Source organism: Dipodomys spectabilis, unplaced genomic scaffold (genome assembly GCF_019054845.1).
Source record: "Dipodomys spectabilis isolate Male_0828 unplaced genomic scaffold, ASM1905484v1 ptg000095l, whole genome shotgun sequence".
In the NCBI taxonomy this organism is placed as follows: Eukaryota; Metazoa; Chordata; class Mammalia; order Rodentia; family Heteromyidae; genus Dipodomys; species Dipodomys spectabilis.
In genome coordinates this window covers 4,150,231-4,170,667 of record NW_024870772.1, presented here as the reverse complement: position 1 = coordinate 4,170,667, position 20,437 = coordinate 4,150,231, and the positions used below count along the sequence as shown (strand labels likewise).

Genomic DNA, 20,437 nt, shown 5'->3' with positions numbered 1-20,437 from the left:
TAGGGGTGATGGAGGAGTCAGCCTACCAGGAAAGACACACTCCATACCTTTGGAAAGCTATTCTGTAGGAAAGCCTCATGGGATCTGTTTCTCATTCTGGAATGAGCCAGAGAAAGAAGAGAAGAGAAGAGAAGAAGAAGATGATGGCTGCAGATCTTTAGGTTCAGAAGGAAAGAATAGAATCAAATCCTCGGGGTTATGGCACAGGAATCATACAACTCCAATTCCAGGCGGGATAGCACCACGGCCTGGCCTCCTTAGGCTGTTTCTACAAAGAAAAGCCTCAAACTGCATCCAGACTCCTCTGCCTTGAAATTCCAGCTCTGCCACTGCTGGCTGGGTACGTTCCAAGAAGCTCTATAACCTCTCTGTGCCTAAGGTTGCTCATCCATAACATGGAGCTAATAATGTTAACTATCTTCCAGGATAGATATGAGGATTGATTAGAATTTGTTAAGTTCTTTCACAAAGACTGGCACTGTGTAAATGATTGATAAATAAGTTAAAACTTTTTTCCAGCTTCTTTGATCTGAGAACTGGAGATAACTTCAAACTCTGCCTTTTTCTCCAACTCCATCATTTTTCTTTCCTTCTCTACCCAACATATCGGCTTTTTAATTACAACCATTAATATTTCCTTTTTTTAAAAAAAGCAGTCATGGTAGTGCACACCTGTAATCTCAGCTACATGAGTGAAGATGGAAGGATTTATTGAGACCCTATCTAAAAAAAAAAAAACAACTAAATGCAATGACTCACACCTGTGATCCCTCACAGCTATACAGAAGATGAATCAAACTCAAAGGCAAGACATGGGGAAAAGTGTAATCACCTGCCTGAAAAGTGAACTAGAGGCAAAAAAAGGCTGGCATGTAACTTGCGTGGTAGAACGGTCGAGTGCTTTTTTTCAGTACAAGGCTCTGAGCACAAAACCCAGTACATAAAAAAAGCTAAGGTTTAGTAAACACTATGTTTGTGTGTTTGTGCCAGGCAATCATCTCTTAATTATCTCTTCCAATTCTCATAAAAATCTACTAAAGTGAGTGTTATTTTTATCCTTGTTTGATGAGGCATTGAAGCCAGGTGCCAGTGGCTCAGGTCTATAATCTAGCTACTAAGAATAGGAGGACCACAGTTCAATGTCAATGTGGGCAGAAAAGTTAGTGAGATTTCCTTATCCACACGTAGTTGGTCACATCCCTGCTATGGCCAGAAACCAAAAAATAACTGGACCACAGTCCAGGCATACACTTGGGCAAAATTCAAGACTGCATTTCAAAAATAAACAATACAATAAAGGTTGGAGTGCCTGCCTAGCAAATGGGAGGTCCTGAGTTCAAATCTCAGGATTGCCAAAAAGAATAAGGAAAATGAAAACATTAAAAAAAAATCAAGTAAATTGTCCATGCTAATCCAGTTTTTATGGAGCAGAATCAACATTTGAAATGAGACAGTAGTATAAGAGTTGATCACACCACCAAGATAAACATACGTTTTCTAAAAATCTCATTTAAAAATCCACCCCTCCCCCTCATTTGAAGATGAATACAGGGAAGCAAGGGAGAGAAGCAGTCGCCATATCCAATGCACGTCCTGAGAAACTAAGAAAACTGAGGAGAGGGGTTGGGTTGGGTTGAGAGGGATGGGGAAAACGATGAAAAGGGCGACACCAATATAGTTGTATTGTACTCATAAACTGATTTGTTGAGTGGTAATTCTTTTGTTCAACTGCTTAAAGATAATAAAAATACAATTTAAAAACAAAATTTCCCTACTACAGTCAAGCACACTGTATACACACAAATGGCTAATCAGCACTCCCATGAGACTGGATGATGGTTCTTTCAAGCCTCTGAATTCAGAGCTGTCTCCCCTTAGAGCAAGCTTCGAGCAAAAGTTCACTGATATTCCAGGGTGTTTTTTTTTAATGCTTTTGATCAATAAAAACCAATCAAATTGGAAAATGCTTTTAAATTATGAAACAAATGTTGAAAGCCTATATTTTTCTTTGGATATGCATACACAGATACATGTACAAGTCTTAGGCTGTTTGTTTGGTGCAACCTAAAGCATTTCTTTAAAAAATAATCCTTTTTCTTCTTGATACCTAATATCAATATCGATGCCCATCATTCAGGTTAAGACATATTTAATCAACAACAAAATGAAACTACAAATCTTACAAAAAGATCCGAGTAAACTGGGTTCTGGTTGCTCATGCCCAAAATCTGAGCTACTCGGTTGAGATCTGAGGATCACTGTTCAAAGCCAGCCCAGGAAGGAAAGTCTGTGAGAATCTTAACTCCAATTAACCACCAAAAAAGCCAGAAGTGGAGCTCTGGCTCACATGGTAGAGTGCTGGTCTTGAGCACAAAAGCTCAGGGACAGTGCCCAGGCCCCAGAATTCAAGCCCTAAAACTGGCAGGGAAAAAACAAAAAACAAAAAACAAAAAAAAACAACAACTTGATTTATTATTTGGTGCATACCGGAAAGTAAAATCTAAATTTTACTACCTATAATAACAAATCAATAGTTCTTTATTTTTCCCAATAAAATCCCATTTGTCTTCTTTTTTTCTAATCACATTTTGGCCAGTATTTTTAAGTGGATCCACTTTTAAAAGCCTTTTTTTTTTCTTTTCATTAGACCCAGTGATCCTCAGATAAGGAAGTAAAGAGGGCTGCCTCTCTCACATTTTTCTAAGAGCTTCCAATAAGTAAGCCCAACTAAGTTATAAAGAGATTATAGCAAGAGTAATTGTGCTATCTGGTGGCAAAAGGCATAAATAACAGGAGCAAAGGACATGATCGAATATCAAAGAATGGGTCCAAATCTTTACTGAGTGACTGATTTTTGTCTAATCTAAACCAAAAACAACTTAAATATTATTAAAGAACCAATCACATTAAGGGTAAAGAAGAGTCGTTAACTCCCTTTTCCTGCACAGAGAGCAAGAGATGTTTCTCTCTTTCCTAGTTCTCCCTACTTTAGCCCTATAATATTAAAATGAAGCCTTGCTAGAATTTGCGAAATATAGAGTAGAGACAAGAAACATAAAGGATAACATATTCTTGAATACTTTGTGCTATATATTATTGGGGCTATCCATGAGGTGTAAAAGAAAATTTAGATCTCTAAAATCTTGCAGCCCTTATATAGAGCAATTCTACGAAGCAATCCATCTGTCAAAAAGATAAGTGGACACTTGGACATTATGATATCAACTCTTCCTCTTAGAATCGTATAAAATGAATGTCAGAGCTGGAAGAGATTTGAACATCCTCACGGATGACATCCTCACTTTCCAGATAAAAAGACAGAAGCCGTGAGTAACTGGTCTAAGACCACACAATGTGTTGAATCAGTGAAGGACAGAGAATCCAAATTGCTCAGCTTGAGGGTGCAAAACATTCTTCTCTTTCTCTTCACTGAACAATTCCAAAAATTAAAAAATAAATAAATAAAAAGAGTAACAGTGTTTGACAAGATACGTACTCACTACTTTACGTATGTAAGTGTAACCCCTCTGAACCTCACTTGACAATAAAATTAAATTAAAAAATAAAAATAAAAAGTGCCTTCAAGCCAGGTGCTGGTGGCCTGTAATCCTAGCTCCTCAGAAGGCTGAGTGAGATTCAAGGATCACAGTTCACAGCCAACTCTGGCAAGAAAGTCCATCAGACTCTCCTCTCAGATTAATGAGCAAAAAAGGCAGGAATGGAGGTTGGCTACTTTGATAGTGCACCAGCCTTGAGCAGAAAAGGCCAAGTGAGAGGAGTATGAGGTGCTGAGTTCAAGCCACAGTACTTGCACAAAACAGAGAGAGAGAGAGAGAGAGAGAGAGGGAGAGAGAGTGTGCTCAGCAAGACCTATTCCACCTCATGCAACTGCAGCTTAAGCCTTTCCCTATCATTTGGAAACAGTGGAATGGGTGTATCAACAGTGAGTTTAGGGGGCTGGGAAGGTGGCTCAGTGGTAGAGCGCTCACCTTGCATGCTCAAGGCCCTGGGTTCGATTCCTCAGCACCATATAAGCAAAAAAGAAAAAAGCCAGAAGTGGCGCTATGGCTCAAGTGGTAGAGTGCTAGCCTTGAGCTGAAGAGCTGAGCGACAGCGCCCAGACCCAGAGTTCAGGCCCACGATCGGCCCCCCCCCCCCCAAAAAAAAAAAAAACAGTGAGTTTAGTATTAATTTAAACACAAGAGTGCCTAAAGCCCCAAATTCAGGCTATGGGGCACTGAATGGGGCTGTTGGGAAGGTAGCCGGTAGATGTCATCCCCAGGCACTCATGTGACAGGGGATCTGGCACAGAGCCCAGCAGACACCAGGGGTCTCCAAGCATGTTCCTCAGGGAAGCATCTGCCTCACCTGGTAACTTGTTAAACACGCCCACTCTTGGGCTTTATCCTGAACCTACTGGCTGAGATGCTCTGAGGACACAAAACTTTCCTGACAGCAATTGTTGGAAGTTGTCAATGTAAACCCATTCCTACACTTACTTAAGTCTTAGGCTACCCTTGGGGGCACACACCAGTAATCAACACATAGGAAGGGACAGGAGGATCATGAGTTCAAGACCAGTCTGGACTACACCGATGGCTGGGCATCAGTGGCTTACACCTGTAATCCTAGCTACTCCAGAGGCTGAGATCTGAGGTTAGCAGTTCAAAACCAGCCCAGGCACGAACGCCAGTGAGAAGCTTATCTCTAATTAACCACCAAAAGCCAGAAATGAAGTTGTGCCTCAAGGGGTAGAGTAGCTAGCCTTGAACAAAACAGCTCAAGGATAATGCCAAGGTCCTGAGTTCATGCCCCAGGACCATCCAAAAAGAAAAGAAAAACTTTGGAAGTTTTGTTTCATTTATCATGCTTTATTCCCTGATAATGAATTTTCCTATTGGTGTACCGACATGATGATAGCAGGAGAACTTTCCAATAACCAGAGACCAGTGCAAGTTGCATCTCCATTTCCCTCTCTTCCTTTCCCTTTTCCTCCTCCTTTGCCTGAGCTCCATCTTAGCCCATCCCGCCATAACCTTTTCTTCAACTGCTGTTGCCTCATTTGCCTCCATTAAACACTGCTTATTTGCCTTTTGTCCCTGACCCTCTCCCCTTCAGTTTTTAATGTGTATCACCTCCAAGTTTTGACAGGCAAATTGTGCAATTTCTTCAGAAATCCTCCTTTCCTACAAGAAACTCATGTCTAGTCAGCTCTGTCTCATACAAAAGAAAAACAAAACAACTCAATGTCTAGGAAAGTTGAATTAATTACTTACTGCTGTGATCTTCCAACGAAATAACTATAATGATGTATTTTTCTATTACATAGATTTCTCACTTGACTTGGGCATTTTATCCCCCTAGAAATCAAACCAAAGCTCGCCTTGGTCATTGTGTAGCTATTCTGCCTTTCTCAAATTTACCAACAGATTTCCTGAGCCTACCTTCTGTGTTTTCAGTCTGGCTTTGTTGAGAATAGTTTTAGAAGGCCTTAGTCACCCTGATTCCTTCCTTCAGGTTATTATTCCCAAGACTTTGTTTCTGATAGTTAATGTGGTTCTGTCTGGTTTTCAGTAACTTAACAAGGGTATTTCTTCTTTTTTAGCATCCAGCATGTGTCATGAAACCAAGGATCCGTGAGGTCAGAGAAGGAAGTGGAAGAGAGAAGCAAAGCTAGCCTTGCTTCGGGTTTATGTTCCAGAGAAAAAAGAGTCAACACACAAAATAATAAAATATCCTGTTATACAATAATGAGTGGAGAATCCAGTGTGCAGGAGAGGACAGGGTTTTAAATAGTGTGCTCAAAGGTCACTGAGAAGGAAGCATTTTAATCTCTTTGGAGATGCATGTTTTCTGGCAGAGTGTCAAATATCTGTATCACAGTGACTTCTTAGAAAGTCCTTCTTAATTTCTTAAAGATCATTAAAACCATTTGCTTTCAGATTGCTGAAACATACATACACACACATGCTTTCTCTACACATTCTAGAATTTTGTAGAAGTTGTCAAACTTACAGCTTTGCCTTTTCCTCAATTTGCTTTTTATTTTCTCAGAATCAGTAAAGTCAAAGATATCAACAAGAATATACAACTTCTGGTACATTTTCCAAAACAAAAAAAAAAAAACAGATAGAAATTGTAGTGTCATATCTGCAGAGCTATTTGTTCCCCAACATGGAAAAAGACCATGGAAGTTACTGTTTACAAAATTTGCTTTGCCCTTCTGTGCCCTTATCTACTGAAAGAAAAATATCAGTGTTTATTATTATGATTATAGCCAGCTTCGCAATCTAGTAAGAACTCGGCAATAAAATGTGAAATGGCCACATAGGTAGAAAAGAAAAATTATGGGAGCAAAAAGGATGAACCTTTAAAATACCTTTTGCAGAGAACTATATTCACCTTTTTGTTCCAGCCTGAACTAGTAAGGACATAATTTATCTATCCAGAGTACCTCAAGTCATTGTCCCAAAGATTCCCTTGCATTGCCTGTTTATGGCTTGGTTCTCACAAGAACAATAAATGAAAGCAATTCAGCCAAGGTCACATGGCAAGAATATCTGGTTTTGTCTGTTTTAAAACTAGAGAACTTAATATGTCACCTTTCTTATTGCAATCATCAGAATCCATTGCTTCAGAATTTATTCTCTGCCCAAATTTAGGGGGAAGAGTAGGAGGGGAGAGGAGGAACCCACTGGAAATCTTTAACTGCCTGAAATTTCCTGAGTTTTAGTTCTTCCAAACTTGGCAGTTATATCAATTACTTATCATCCAGGATCACATAAATGTAAAATAGCCAGAAAAATGAGATACTGTTGTTTGAAGTTAAAAAATCAATGTTGTACAGATGCTGATTTAAACAAACAATAAAAGCTTGATACAGCGAATCTTAATGAAAGCTGTTGTCGACAGGGAACTGGGGTTAAGGGTTAGAAAAGTGTAAGTAGTCCTATTCCTAATAACCAAAGATAATTAATAGTTGGGGTATGTCTTTCCAATCTTTTATTCTACAGATATGTATATGCTGATTTTTTTAATTGTATCACTAGCTTAACTCATTCCTACAATGTCACAAACATTAAAAATAAAAGTGCACAAGTCAACAAATCTGTCACCAAGTGAACATAGCCAGTGTCATTACTTCGCAGTGCTTTTGGCTTCACCCAGCGGGACCTTGAAGTGTACCAGAGTTTAAGAATTTAACTACGCCAGTAGACTATGTCATGTTGATTGTTGCTCTGCACCCATTGAACAATAATAGCTTTTACTGATATGAAGATCAAACGAATTGACATAACTAACTATTCTTGAATAATGTGGGACCTACAGAACTCGTTCTTTCCCAGTAACTACATTTCCCCTCACACGTTTCTTGTGTAGAAACTTGGTTCATTCGTGTAAAGTCTTCTCTGGTTTCCTCATGTGAAATCAGGATGCTGGTGATTAGCGGTCAGCATTCCCATAATGAGTCTCCTGACTCCATCTGAGACCAGGCCGCTCCCACCACCACCACCCCCAACACTGCCAAGAGCCTCCTCTCTATGTTTAACTGTCTTTGCAAGCAAACATCCTTGTGCTCCCTTCTACTACCGCTCTTAGATCACGCTATTCACTCTCTTTAAACACACTCGTTTTCTGCCTCTGAACGTTGGCTTTCTGTCTTCCTGCCTCCTTGAACTGGCTTTTACCCTCACGCTTTTGGAATTCCTGAGTTTCCTCTAGGTGAGGGCTCCATCATCTCTGAACTCGGCATCTCCGCCCCTGGCAGGCACCATGCCCGCTCTGCCTTAGTAACACTGAAGCCATGGTCTTCTCACTTCACAGCTTCCAGAAGGCCTTCCCATACAATGTCTTCCAATCTGCCCAAGATGATAAGATGTACGAAGCTACGAGTACTGTCCCCCGCCCCTCCTTTACCATCAAGAAAAGTAGCCTGTCAGGGGCTGGGAAGGTGGCTCAGTGGTAGAGTGTTTGCCTTGCATGCATGAGGCCCTGGGTTTGATTCTTAAGGACCACATAAGCAGAAAAAGCCGGAAGTGGCACTGTTGCTCAAGTGGTAGCTCGTTGGCCTTGAGCTGAAGTTAGCTAAAGGACAGTGCCCAGGCCTAGAGTTCAGGCCCCCTGACCGACAAAAAAAGAAAAGTAACTTTTGATCATGAAATCCCATTCCATCTTTGCCTAGAACAAAGGCTCATCCAAATCAAAGACAACACTTTTTTAACTTTTTGTTTTCTTTTTTTTTTTTAATTTGGGGGTGGGGGAAGGTGTGTGAACTCAGGACTTCATGGTCTTGCTTAGCTTTTTCACTCAAGGCAAGTTCTATACCACTTGAGCCACACCTCCATTTCCAGCATTTTGCTGATTCATTGAACATAAGTGTTTCTTAAATTTGTTTGCTCGAGCTGGCTTCTACAGGGATTCTCAGATCTCAGTTTTCTAAGAACTAGGATTACAGGTCTTGACCATAAGATACATTTATTCTGGGATTGTTCTTCCACCCTAGCCGTTGTGATCAATAAAAGTAATAAACTTAGCTGGGTGCCCAAGGCTAAAGCCTTTAATCCTAACTACTCAGGATGCTGAGATTTGAAGGTCACAGTTCAAAAGCAGCCCAAGCAGAAAAGTCCCCATGAGATTCTTATCTCCAATTAACCACCAGAAAACCAGAGCCACCTGCTGTGGCTCAAAGTGGTAGAGCACTAACCCTGAGCAAAGAGAGCTCAGGGAAAATGCCCTGGCCCTGAGTTCAAGACCCATGACCAAAAAAAAAAAAAAAAAAAAGGTAAAAAGCTTTTGAGTGCCTTCTATATATTTTTAAGCACATGATTATAGGTTTGTTTGGTTTTTCCCACATTGGATGTTTGTCCGTGCCAAGCACTGTGCTTCAGGTATGTGTGCTAGGTGCCTCCTTGTCTGTGTGCCTCAATTCAGGACACAAGGTATGTGAAAGAGTACTGGATGTGTGCTAGAGGCCCTGGGGCAAGCACTGCTAGCATGCGTGCGGAGTCATCGCATGCAATTTTAGACTTCAGTTCCTCCTCTATGGAATTTAAACTCTGATCCAAACACCTCCCAAGATTATTGTGAGGATTGTAAGGTAGGCAAATGAGTTTTGCTTTGTGAAGATATAAAAGTATTAAGACACGTTTTCTACTCCTGTGGTCCTATAATCCAGTTGAGAGGACTAGAAATGTATGTAAGAAGAAAAAAAATCTCAATATTTAAGGGCTTGTGCTATGTGATAGAGATATATGACATTCTAACTTTGACAGCATGTGAGAAGGTAAAATTGGTTCTGTTGCTTGAACTCAGGGCCTGGGCACTGTCCTTTATCTTTTTCATTCAAGGCTGGTACTCTACCACTTAGAACACACTTCCACTTCTAGTGTTTTGCTGGTTATTTAGAGCCAACCTGGGGAAAGAGTCTCACAGACTTTCCTACCCTAGCTGGCTTTGAACTTTAATCCTCAGATCTCAGCTTCTTGAGTAGCTAGGATAACAAGTAGGAGCCACTGGTACAGGGCAACCTTGTACTTTTCAATTCAGAAGAGTAAAGCATCATTCTACATCTTAGTTTGTCATCTATTTTATAAATGTTGAAATTGTGCAAATACTAATTCTGCCCATGGGAATTAATTTCCAACCAGATTTAGATGGCCTAATTTGGGTTCCGAAGTGTTTTCAACGCTCGGAATTACTGCAGCGTGACTTTATCTGGGATCATTTTATTCTCTTACACCTATTCCATTGCAATTGAAGGAGTTATTGCCCCTGACTTCTGAGGTAGAAAGAATAGGAGAAAATGTAAGAAAGCTGCCCTCTGATCTCCACGTGCATCAATTACTGGTAATAAATCCCCTACAGTTGGAACTGAGACAGAATCTCCAAAGCACATGGACTTTTCCTATTAGAAAATATAAACCCAATAGTGACTATTTGTTGTTTAGATTTATTTTGTGAGTAATGTAAGTGAAAAAACAACTTAACATTGAAGGATGGACCATTTTTAATCTCAGCACTTTCGCTACTGCCAACACCAGATAGAGTATCTTATTGCAATAATTCAAGGATTTCTCTATTAGTTTCTCTAAGCCCTTAAAGCAAATGAAGCTCTTATGATATAAAACACCTTCTTTTTCAATTTTTTTTGCCCTCAGCTCTCAAGCCTAAATGCATTTCAGGGTAGAATTTTAAATGAACTAGATAAATGAAATTCTATCTAACTGTATTAATTTTTGACACTCTTTTTATGATTCTTTTAAAAAGAACATAGACACGCATTGCAGCTCTGACCGTGGTGTAGGTATGATGAATAGCATGCTACAAATAATATTTTTTCTCCAAACTTTTGAAAGAACAATTTAGATTTTTAATCTCTAAGGTAGATTTACAAACACCCTCTGTCGATAACTGACCCAGAAGCTTAGAAATGAGGTTTCTTAAACAAAGAAAAGCACGAGTTTATTAAAGGAAGCATTTTCCTACCTGTTTCTCCCCCTCCTTACTGTATAACCTTTCATTCCCATCACAAATACCTCTCACCTAGTTTTATCTCTGACCTTGAAGGATGATACAGCTTTATTGAGGCTTCTTTTTAGATCACAGATGACCTTCAGCTGATATTATTGAGCTCTGACCTGCCTCAGTGCTCGGCTCACACAAAATACATATGCTGAACAGCGCTGGTGTGTGCAGTAGGGGTAAGTGAATTATTTACAAAAATTTGAGTTGACACCTTTTATCAAATGTGGAAAGATGAAGACAAAACAGCTGCTATTGCTGTCGTAAGCAATCTGCTGGTGATTGAATAAAAGTGTCAAGAAAATGGCTGCTTGATGGCCTTTTGTTCTCCCTCATCCAGCTTGATGTTAGTTTGAGCTGTCAGTTAGGAATCACGGGTGTGTGATTTATCAATAGACTGAGTGACCTTCTCTTTTCACTGGGGAGAGAGCTAAGAAGACAGCGACCTCTACTGGGAACATATTTCCAGCATTTCCGCACAAACTGTGGCCTGCCTAGGGAACTCACCCTGATGATAATAACGCATTGCTAAATTTTGCTCTGCCTTTGGTGCCTGTGAGCACTGATCAAAAAGCCAGAGAAAAGAAACTAGAAGCATATTTCTATACTTCCTAAGTGAGCGAAATTAGAAAAATTAGTATTTGAAATCAAGCGCTTCCTCCTTGCTAATTAACGTGTAGGATGAGGAAACACACTACCTTGGATAACAAACTGTTTCTTTAAACCATGTTTGGATTATATTGAAATGAGTAACCCATCTGCCTTGGTTTAAATTATTTTATGGTCTCTATAGAAAGATGGATTTAGACTTAGTTTTCTGCTATACAGTTGTGGCCCATTCAGGAAAAAATGTTATTATCAATCAGGGCTCTGTGGCTCCTTGAGAAATATGACACCGTAGTGGCAGGACCGTCCAATAAACATTCCTAGTGCTGTCCATCCCAGGGAATTTCATTATACGTGTTTGTTTTCCTAAGGAAGGCTTTTTTTTTTTGTTTAATAGCCATAGTTTTTTGGTCCAAAGCACAAATAAGGTAAAAAGTAAAGTCTGAGAAAAATGATATTCCAGCTATCATTGAAAAAGATATATAAAATATATTTAAAATCATTAAGATAAGCTTTGAGCATTCAGATATCATTTTCTTTAATGTAAGGAAATTTTTGTTCTTTCATAAACTGTTATATATGCCCTATTTCAAAGACATTTATTCCCCCTCCCAGGCATTTCATAGTTTTTATGTTAACTTTTTGTCTTGAGTTTTTTTAATCAAATGTAAAAAAATCACTGGGTAGGTATTTTGTTGGCTATATCACAAGTTTAAATACTTTAAGACACATTAGTAGGACTATGCATTTCTTTGGACTCTCAGAGATTATGTTCTTTCCACTCTAAGCCAGGGTTGACAGAAGGGAATTTAGAAAGAAAAAAAAAACTGTGCTTCTCTAATTCACAAAACTTCTCCCATACTAAATGTCTTTTCCTCTCCTGTCTTTACTTAGATGATTAGATAGCCTCTCTCTCTCTGTCTCTCTCTCTCTTTCTCTCTCTCTCACACACACACATACACACACACACACACACACACACACACACACACACACACACAAGAAGTGGGGTTCAGTCCTCACTTCCTTGTCTGAGCTTTGGCTTTCTCTTCATTCCAATATACCTATACCCCATGACTGGTTCATAAAAGCTCTGCTGCGAAGTTGAATAATATGTAAATTTTATGTTGTAATGAATTAGGTCCTAAGATCTTTAAAGGTCAGACACCTGGTATAATACATCACATTTTTAATATCAACTACAAAATAACTGTAATAAATTTTCCCAACACCACATCCTCACACACTGTTACCCACAAGGAAGCAGCAAAGGAAATGTGTCATTTGTCAAAACATGCAGAAAAACTGGCATGTGTACAAGTCACTTTAAAAGTAAGGCTCGGATTAGAAATAGCTTTCCAAATGGTATTTGGTGGTTAAACAAAGAAAAACACTCAAGTGCTTCACTGAAACCATCTCTTGATATGTTAAAAGAGGATGGGATAGAAACAACTAAATATGATACAAGGGCTTTAATTAGTTGCGGGAAAATATAATTCATGGCAAGGAGCTCTGTTTGATTTTCTTTCGGTGGAAAATTCAACAGGCATGGAAATTCAACTCAGCCTAGATGAGTGAGATTCTATGAAAATTTGTACAAGTGTTATAGAAATTTGATACTTGATATTAAAATAAAGATGTATCTTTCATAATGCTAGTGGCAAGCATCAATTACAAGTACATTAGAGCATGCCTATTAACCAAAAAAGGAAAGAAACTTACCTACAAATCAAACAGGCTCTGGGGATATTTTTTTTAAGTAACATAGAATCAATGAGAGTTCTCATTATTAACAATTACGGTGTAGCCCTATTCTCTAACAGTATGTTTTGTTAATTTAAGACACAAGTAAAATGAACATATAAGCAAAACTGTCCATTTTTACATTTTTCTACTGTGGATGCATAAGTCTCGGTTGTTATTTTTCATGTTGCTGAAAGTTTGCTCTTAAGGCAGATTATCAATAGTTATTTTACATGCAACTTTTATTTGATAATGACATTGCTGGTAAGGATTGAAAGTGCATGTGAGAGATGATCGAACATATCCAGTAGTTTAAGTGAGATTTGTGTTTTAAATTTGAATATGCTTAGGGAAAGACTGGGATCAGTTAACTCCATTCTCATTTCTCAGAGGATTACACAGGCACATGGCAGCAGTCACCAAGTGAAGTGGGGATTGTGCACCTCATTAGCAGGCGCCCTGTGAGTCATAAAATCAAAGCCAGCTGAGTGGCAGTACTTGAAAGTTCTGGAAAGTTACCAAATTCCCACCCTCTTTAATACAGATACATTAAGTTAACTCCCAAATATTCATACCCTTTATAGCCAGACCTACAATGGACTTTCTAAGCCGAGAACAATGTGGTAGCATAAAAATCTCCCTCCAACAAACAGGTGAACATGAACATTCTTGTATCCAACAAACCCAATGTGGAGTTTATTAGACAAATGGAAGAGATCAAGAAGGATTTTTTTAGCATTTTAATAACTTATTCAAAATGGCCAAGAGACAAAAAGGAATTTAAAGAATAAAAATGTATAGTAATCAGAGGGAACATACTTATTAAATTGTCCAAAACAAAAGTTGTAGACTATGACTAAAACTGGCATGAAGTTGAAGTCAGAAGAATGAGCTCGTATTTCACCAGTGGACATTTAACTCTCCTTGGCAGAATGACTCATTAATTCTTTCATTTAACAAAGGTTTATTGAGTGCTTGATTTGTACCTCCCTCTGGGCAAAAAAAGCTCAACAGACAATGATCCCACCCCCCTCTCCCACCCCCACCATGAGCTACATTGCTTTGTCCTTTCTTTTCCCTGCCAGGGCTGTATAGCAAGACTCTATCTCTAAATAAGTAAATAATATATAATTTTAATATTATTTATAATAGAGATATTTAGTGCATGGTCAAGGTTGTAATTTGTATTTATAGCATTTTGACATATATACAGATAGATGATAGGTGTGCAGAGAAATGTATACATCTTATATATACACATATCTAATATATATATACACAAATCTAATATATATATATATAATACATATATATACATATACATACAAAAATAGAATCTGGGTGCCAGTAGCTAGTATCTGTAATCCTAGCTACTCAGGAGGCTGAGGTCTGAAGATCATGATTCAAAAACAGTCTGGGCGGGAAAGTTCAAGATATTCTTATCTCTAATTAACCACCAAAAAACCAGAAGTGGAGCTGTAGCTCAAAGTGATAGAGTGCTACTCTTTCAGCAAATGAGCTCAGGGACAGCACACAAGCCCTGAGTTCAAACCCCAGCACTGACCAAAAGAATTGAAGGAACTAAAATTGATTGTTCCGAAAACAACACAGTAACTAGCTAGGCATGGAAAGATAGACTATAAGGGCTACTGTACTGAACTGTTTTAATTTTATTTGAGCAAAGATACGCTTGCTTTTAAAAAAAAATGGGATGAATTAAGCTGTGCACAGGTGGTTCATGCCTGTAATCCTAGCTACTCAGGAGGCTGAGATCTAAGGATTGCGGTTCAAAGCCAGCCTGAGCAGGAAAGGCCATGAAACTCTTATCTCCAATAAACTACCAAAAAACCAGAAGTGGCGCTGTGGCTAAAGTGGTAGAGTGCTAGCCTTGAGCTGAAGAGCTGAGTGCTCAGGCCCAGAGTTCAAGCCCTATGACTGACAAAAAAAAAAAAAAAATTGTATGAATTATTTTTTAAAGAGACTTCTGTAATGATATAGAGAACAAATTGGATCTTTTTTTTTAAAGAAATAGGAAGATCAGAAAGATGTTTGTGAAATTGTTTAATAGGGATAAAGGTGGACCCATTGCAACAATGAGATGTACAAGACGTTATGTCGAAACACGAACTTTACAACTTTGGCTGGGGTGGGGGTGCTTGGGAGATGGGAGGGCAGGGATAGTAAAGGGAAACAAAGGAGGGGGCAACAATGCTTGATAAGAAATGCATTCATTACCTTGCTCATGTAATTGTAACCCCTCTGTACTGTATTTTCACAATTAAAAAAACCTTATTAATCAAAATAAAATAAAATAAAGAAAGATGTTTGTGAGCTAGGATTGGCAGCTAAGCAATGTAAACAAATAAAAAGTTAAAAAGAGAGCACAACCAAGTACCTCAAGAATGCAATCAAAGCCGGGCGCTGGTGGCTCACGCCTGTTATCCTAGCTACTCAGGAGGCTGAGATCTGAGGATCGCGGTTCAAAGCCAGCCCGGGCAGGAGAGACCGTGAGACTCCTATCTCCAATAAACCACCAGAAAACCAGAAGTTGCGCTGTAGCTCAAGAGGTAGAGCGCTCGCCTTGAGCTGAAGAGCTGAAGGACAGCGCCCAGGCCCAGAGTTCAAGCCCCACAGCCGACCAAAAAAAAAACAACAAAGAATGCAATCAAGTACCTTAAACTTAATAGACAATTTCTTACCAAAATGTTTGTAAATGGTCCACCAAGAAAGTTCAGGCAATCTTCTTTTCCAGGTCTTTAGGGATGAAATTGAGCCATCTTTGTTTGATAATTGAAAGCTTGCAATTATAGCTCTGCATGACTTGATTCCAAAAGAAAACCAAAAGGCAGACACCAAAAGGTATATAGAAATAATGGATAGTATTTATAAGGTTTTAATCATATCCACATTTTATTGTTATATCTTCCTGTATAGTCTTTATTTGCTTACAGCATTTTATACATTCACCTTTAAGTAAACTATCGTTCTCTGCCCTTGGTATTTTCCAATCATATATCTATTATGCCCCATCACTTACTTATGACAATGACTTCGCTGCAGAGTGACTTCATTACAGTAAAGAAATAGTATGAGTTTACAACTGAAAAAAATCATAATTAAAAGCATAAATTATGGATGCTGTCGAGACACCAGACATTAACATTGAAACTTGAGAGCATAATGCGGAAATAGGTTAAGTTTATGTTACCTGAAATCATTGTGAACTTTGAGTGTTTTCTCTACAAATAACCTACCCAATAGTTATTTCATCTTTTTAAACCAGGAAAAGATGAATTGCCTTGTAGTACCTTTTTTTTTTTAGGTCTTGTATTCTCCTGCTACATACTACACAGATATTAAAAAGTAAGATATATTGGCATAAACTAGATGTCATTAAAAAGAGGTTATAAATATATGCATTAGCAGAAATCTTTAATCTTGTACAGATTCTAAGAATATTTATCCAACCTCTAAAAACGTGATGGTCCAACTACTATCTGCTAAGTAAAATTAGAACCATATCAGTTCTTTAATTGGATATCATTTTGTCCTGGAAACACTTCTCAGATAGGTTTCTTCCTAGAATGACAAGTTCCACAAACAGAGACCCATAGTAGAAGGCTGTGTGCTAATAAAGGTTGCTTAGCCATTATATGTGCATGGCAGAGGAACCCATTATAAATAAAACAAACTGGAATAGATAAGCTGTAAGACTACTTTCCACTTAGAGATTTTCAAATCTAAAGAACACACACACACACACACACACACACACACACACACACGCACGCACACGCACACACACACACACAGAACATTGAATTCCAAAACCTCAAGTTTTGAGGGCTGGGAAGGTGGCTCAGTGGTAGAGGGCTTGCCTTGCATGCTCGAGGCCCTGGGTTCGATTCCTCAGCACCACATAAGCAAAAAGAAAAAAGCTGGAAGTCGCGCTGTGGCTCAAGTTGTAGAGTGCTAGCCTTGAGCTGAAGAGCTGAGGGACAGCGCCCAGGCCCAGACAGAGTTCAGGCCCCATGACCGGACCAAAAAAAAAAAAAAAAAGATTTACCAAAACCTCAAGTTTTGAGTTTTACTCAGAAAAACTTTAATTTTTCTCTTACATGCATACCTATATGCCAATATCTACATATTTATAATTGCATTAATGTGAACTGTTTATCTCTATGATTATAGACATGTGTATGTATGGTTATAGAGTTATATGATTTCTGGATTTTTGAGTATGTTTGTATATCTGTATCAATATGAGAACTGGCATAATATATATGTAAATATAGTAGGTTATATATATATATATATATATATAAAATAAAACTTTGCATACTGAGACACCAGTGCTCCAGAGACTTTCAATATACACGATTCTATAAAATAACATGAAAAAAATGTGTCTACAAGTATGAATTCCTAAACATATTAAAGTCTTCTTGCCTTTCTAGACACTAAGTCTAAAACAGAATAACTGTTCTGGTATTTTCTAAGAGGAAGAAACCGTGGGTTATAGAAGATGTATTTTCAGAAATATTTTCTGTTCCTTTTATTTGGGTAAACTCTACTCTATAGTTCATAATTAATAGAGATCTTTACAAACCAGAAACTAAGAGGATTAGTGCTACCAAACACAGAACAATACGTTCCTCATGTTGAATAATAGATTATTTATTCCTATACTCTACTAGTTCATCACTGCCAAATCTGCATATGTGATAAGTAAGTGAAGAGTGATATGTCATGTTTGCCAAAACGTGAGGTCTAATTTCTGTTAAAATATTTTTCAATATTTGTAATGAATTTTAATAAAGGTTTATCAGGCACTTGTTATGGTGCAGAACTTTTATTAAATTCTGTGATCCATAAAACGTTTTTTTTTGAATGACACATAGTTTAGGTTTTCATTTAGAGGCTATAAAAGTGTTCACAAAAGTTATGTTGAAAAAAAAGTGATTGAAAGTGCTAAAACACTGTACAGAATATAAAATCCTTTCATAGACTTTTTATGACACATGAAACATGAGTCTTAAAGGTTTAATGTTACTGACTTTTATACAAGGCTTTTTAATTCTTGATTCCAGTTATGGTTCTGCAAATGAACTGTGACATTAAAAGGAATCAGGCTGGAACTGCCTGGGCTCAGTTTCTAGATGACTCTGACTGGCCATCAGAGCTTTGCTGGGACCCACCCCTGCCCACAGCTAATTAGCACTCACTTGGTTTGGCAAAGCCAAAGCAGAAGCCTGCCTGGCTCATTCCCTCCTACCTGAATTCAGTACTAATGTTGAGGAGGACAATAGATTATTAGCAGATATGAAGTGTGGAGGATTATTATGCCTTCCCCCTTGTTTCTTTAATGCTATACACCAGTTTCTGCTGTAATTGCAATGTGGGTCTGGGTGTCCAATACTGTTGTCCATTCCATCTAAATAATGAATAGGAATTCTCCTTGTCCTTGCCTTTGGGAAATGCAGCTAGTGAGCTCACCTGACTGCAGTACAAAAGGCATATACACTATTTTTTTTTGTTAATGTATTGGATTGAACCAAACAAGTCTCTACTTTTGTTGGTTAAAACACTTGAAACCTTAGTATCCTGAGATGGTATAAAAATTATTTTTAAAGCCCCCAAAATGATTTGCATTAAGAAGAAAATAAAGTGACATGTGATGAATTGAGTCACCATGAGATGCCAATTTGATTAACTGAGCTCGGATTTCAGAATATATCTCAGCATAAATGATGCTCAATATTGCATATCTTTCCTCAGCAGCACTGGAGTTTGAACTCCAAACCTCATACTTGCTAGTTAGGTGTTCTGCCACTTGAGTCCCAGTCCCAGTCCTTTTTGCTTTGTTTTTCACAGGATCTTGTGTTCTTCCTTGGACTGGCCTCAGACTTTTACCCTCCTACTCTACATTCCACATAGCTATGATTATAGATGAGTGCCATGATGCCCAACCCTATCATTTGCTACCTATTATTTGCTATGTATAGACACTATTTTTCCATAAAGAAATCACACAAGCTTAGCTTCCGGGATCTATTGATCCTGTTCTGTGGAAATCTCTTAGGAAAGTAAGTACTTACAGAAGAAACCAAGCTCTTATTATAAAAAAAGAATGAAAAAGGTATAATGCTGAATAAGTATATGTCATGCAAATTCTGGACAGCAACATTCGTTTATGCAGTTTACGAAGACAGTGTTATAATTACAACAGTGTGTGTGGACAGCATTAAAGACAGGAAGACTAAGGAATCCTTCATACTTCCCATGCACTGATAGTAATCCATGTACCCTCCCAACATTAATCTCCAAAGGTATACTCCAAGAGGATGAAATAAAGTATCTGTGCCATGAATGGTATCTTAGTGCATCTGTTGGTTTTAATAAATATTGCTTTATTATTTCAGAATCATTTTAATATGAAAAAGGCTAGACTTTTCATTTCTCAAAATGTCATAACTTAATATCCTGCATGCAAACAAACAAAGGAGTAATCAAATACAGTAAAATTCTACTTCTTTGTAATCTGTGATTTTCTAATATGAGGTATAGGGTTCTAATTTAGCAGAAGTCATGGAATAATTGCTTTCTCTGTACATTGTAGTACTAGATATTTTAAACTAAAAGCCCACAAATTTTACAATACTTTCAGTGTATGTTAGAAATTACTGAAAGACGTATTTTTGATACATTACTACATAGTACATTAAGGACTATATTTTCATTAACTTACATAATTTTATGCATTATCCATTTGTAGCTTAGTTTATTATATGAACTGTCTGTGGAACATTAAAACTGCATTTTAGCTAGAATATTCAGTTAGGACCATTCATTAAGACAGATTTGCTGTTCTCTTATGTACTCTAAATTAATAAACTTTTACTAAATTGCCAAATGATTTCTATACTATATGATCTTTGAATGCTGCTTCTCTATTACCAAAGAGATAAACAATACAAAGTGTTTAGTCCACTAAAGCCAAGCACTAACAAGCAAAATCCTTCCCGAAACATAGGAAGTCTCCCAGAGGGAGAGAAGATTTTGAGATCTGTAGACAGAAATTTCAACAATCCAGAGGGGAAGAGAGAAGCAATTGCAAATTATAGTAATCATAATGACATTTTTAAAACAATGAAATGCTGCTGATTAAGAAAGTGGGGAAGAATACCTTAAAGAAATTTTAAAAATCTAGCTTTTTGAAAAATAAACTCTGTCCAAATAGGTGATTATTTTCCTAAAATTATATTTGAATCATTCAGCCAGTATTACTTTTTTTTTCTTCTTTTGGGACATCTATCTATCTATCCTAGATATATGTTCTATATGTCCTAAAAGATAGATATAGATAGCTATAGATAGATATAGATAAATCCAAACAAAAGAAAAAAATACATATGCATAAAAAATGTATGTGTGTATATGTGTGTGTGTTGCACATACTGGTCCTGAGGCTTGAACTCAGGGCCTAGACATTGTCCTAAGCTTTTGTGTTCAAGGCTAGTACTCTACTACTTGAGCCACAACTGCACTTCTGGATTTTTTTTTGCGG

The 20,437-nt window shown here is 37.8% G+C and overlaps 1 long non-coding RNA gene across 1 annotated transcript; it reads left to right on the top strand.

Moving 5' to 3' along the window:
- The first annotated feature begins 3,584 nt into the window (after positions 1-3,584).
- LOC122112533 lies at positions 3,585-14,344 on the top strand. Its single transcript, XR_006148237.1, has 3 exons — positions 3,585-3,596; positions 3,966-3,973; positions 14,226-14,344. It is a non-coding gene; the product is annotated as an uncharacterized LOC122112533 (long non-coding RNA).
- The last annotated feature ends 6,093 nt before the right edge of the window (positions 14,345-20,437 follow it).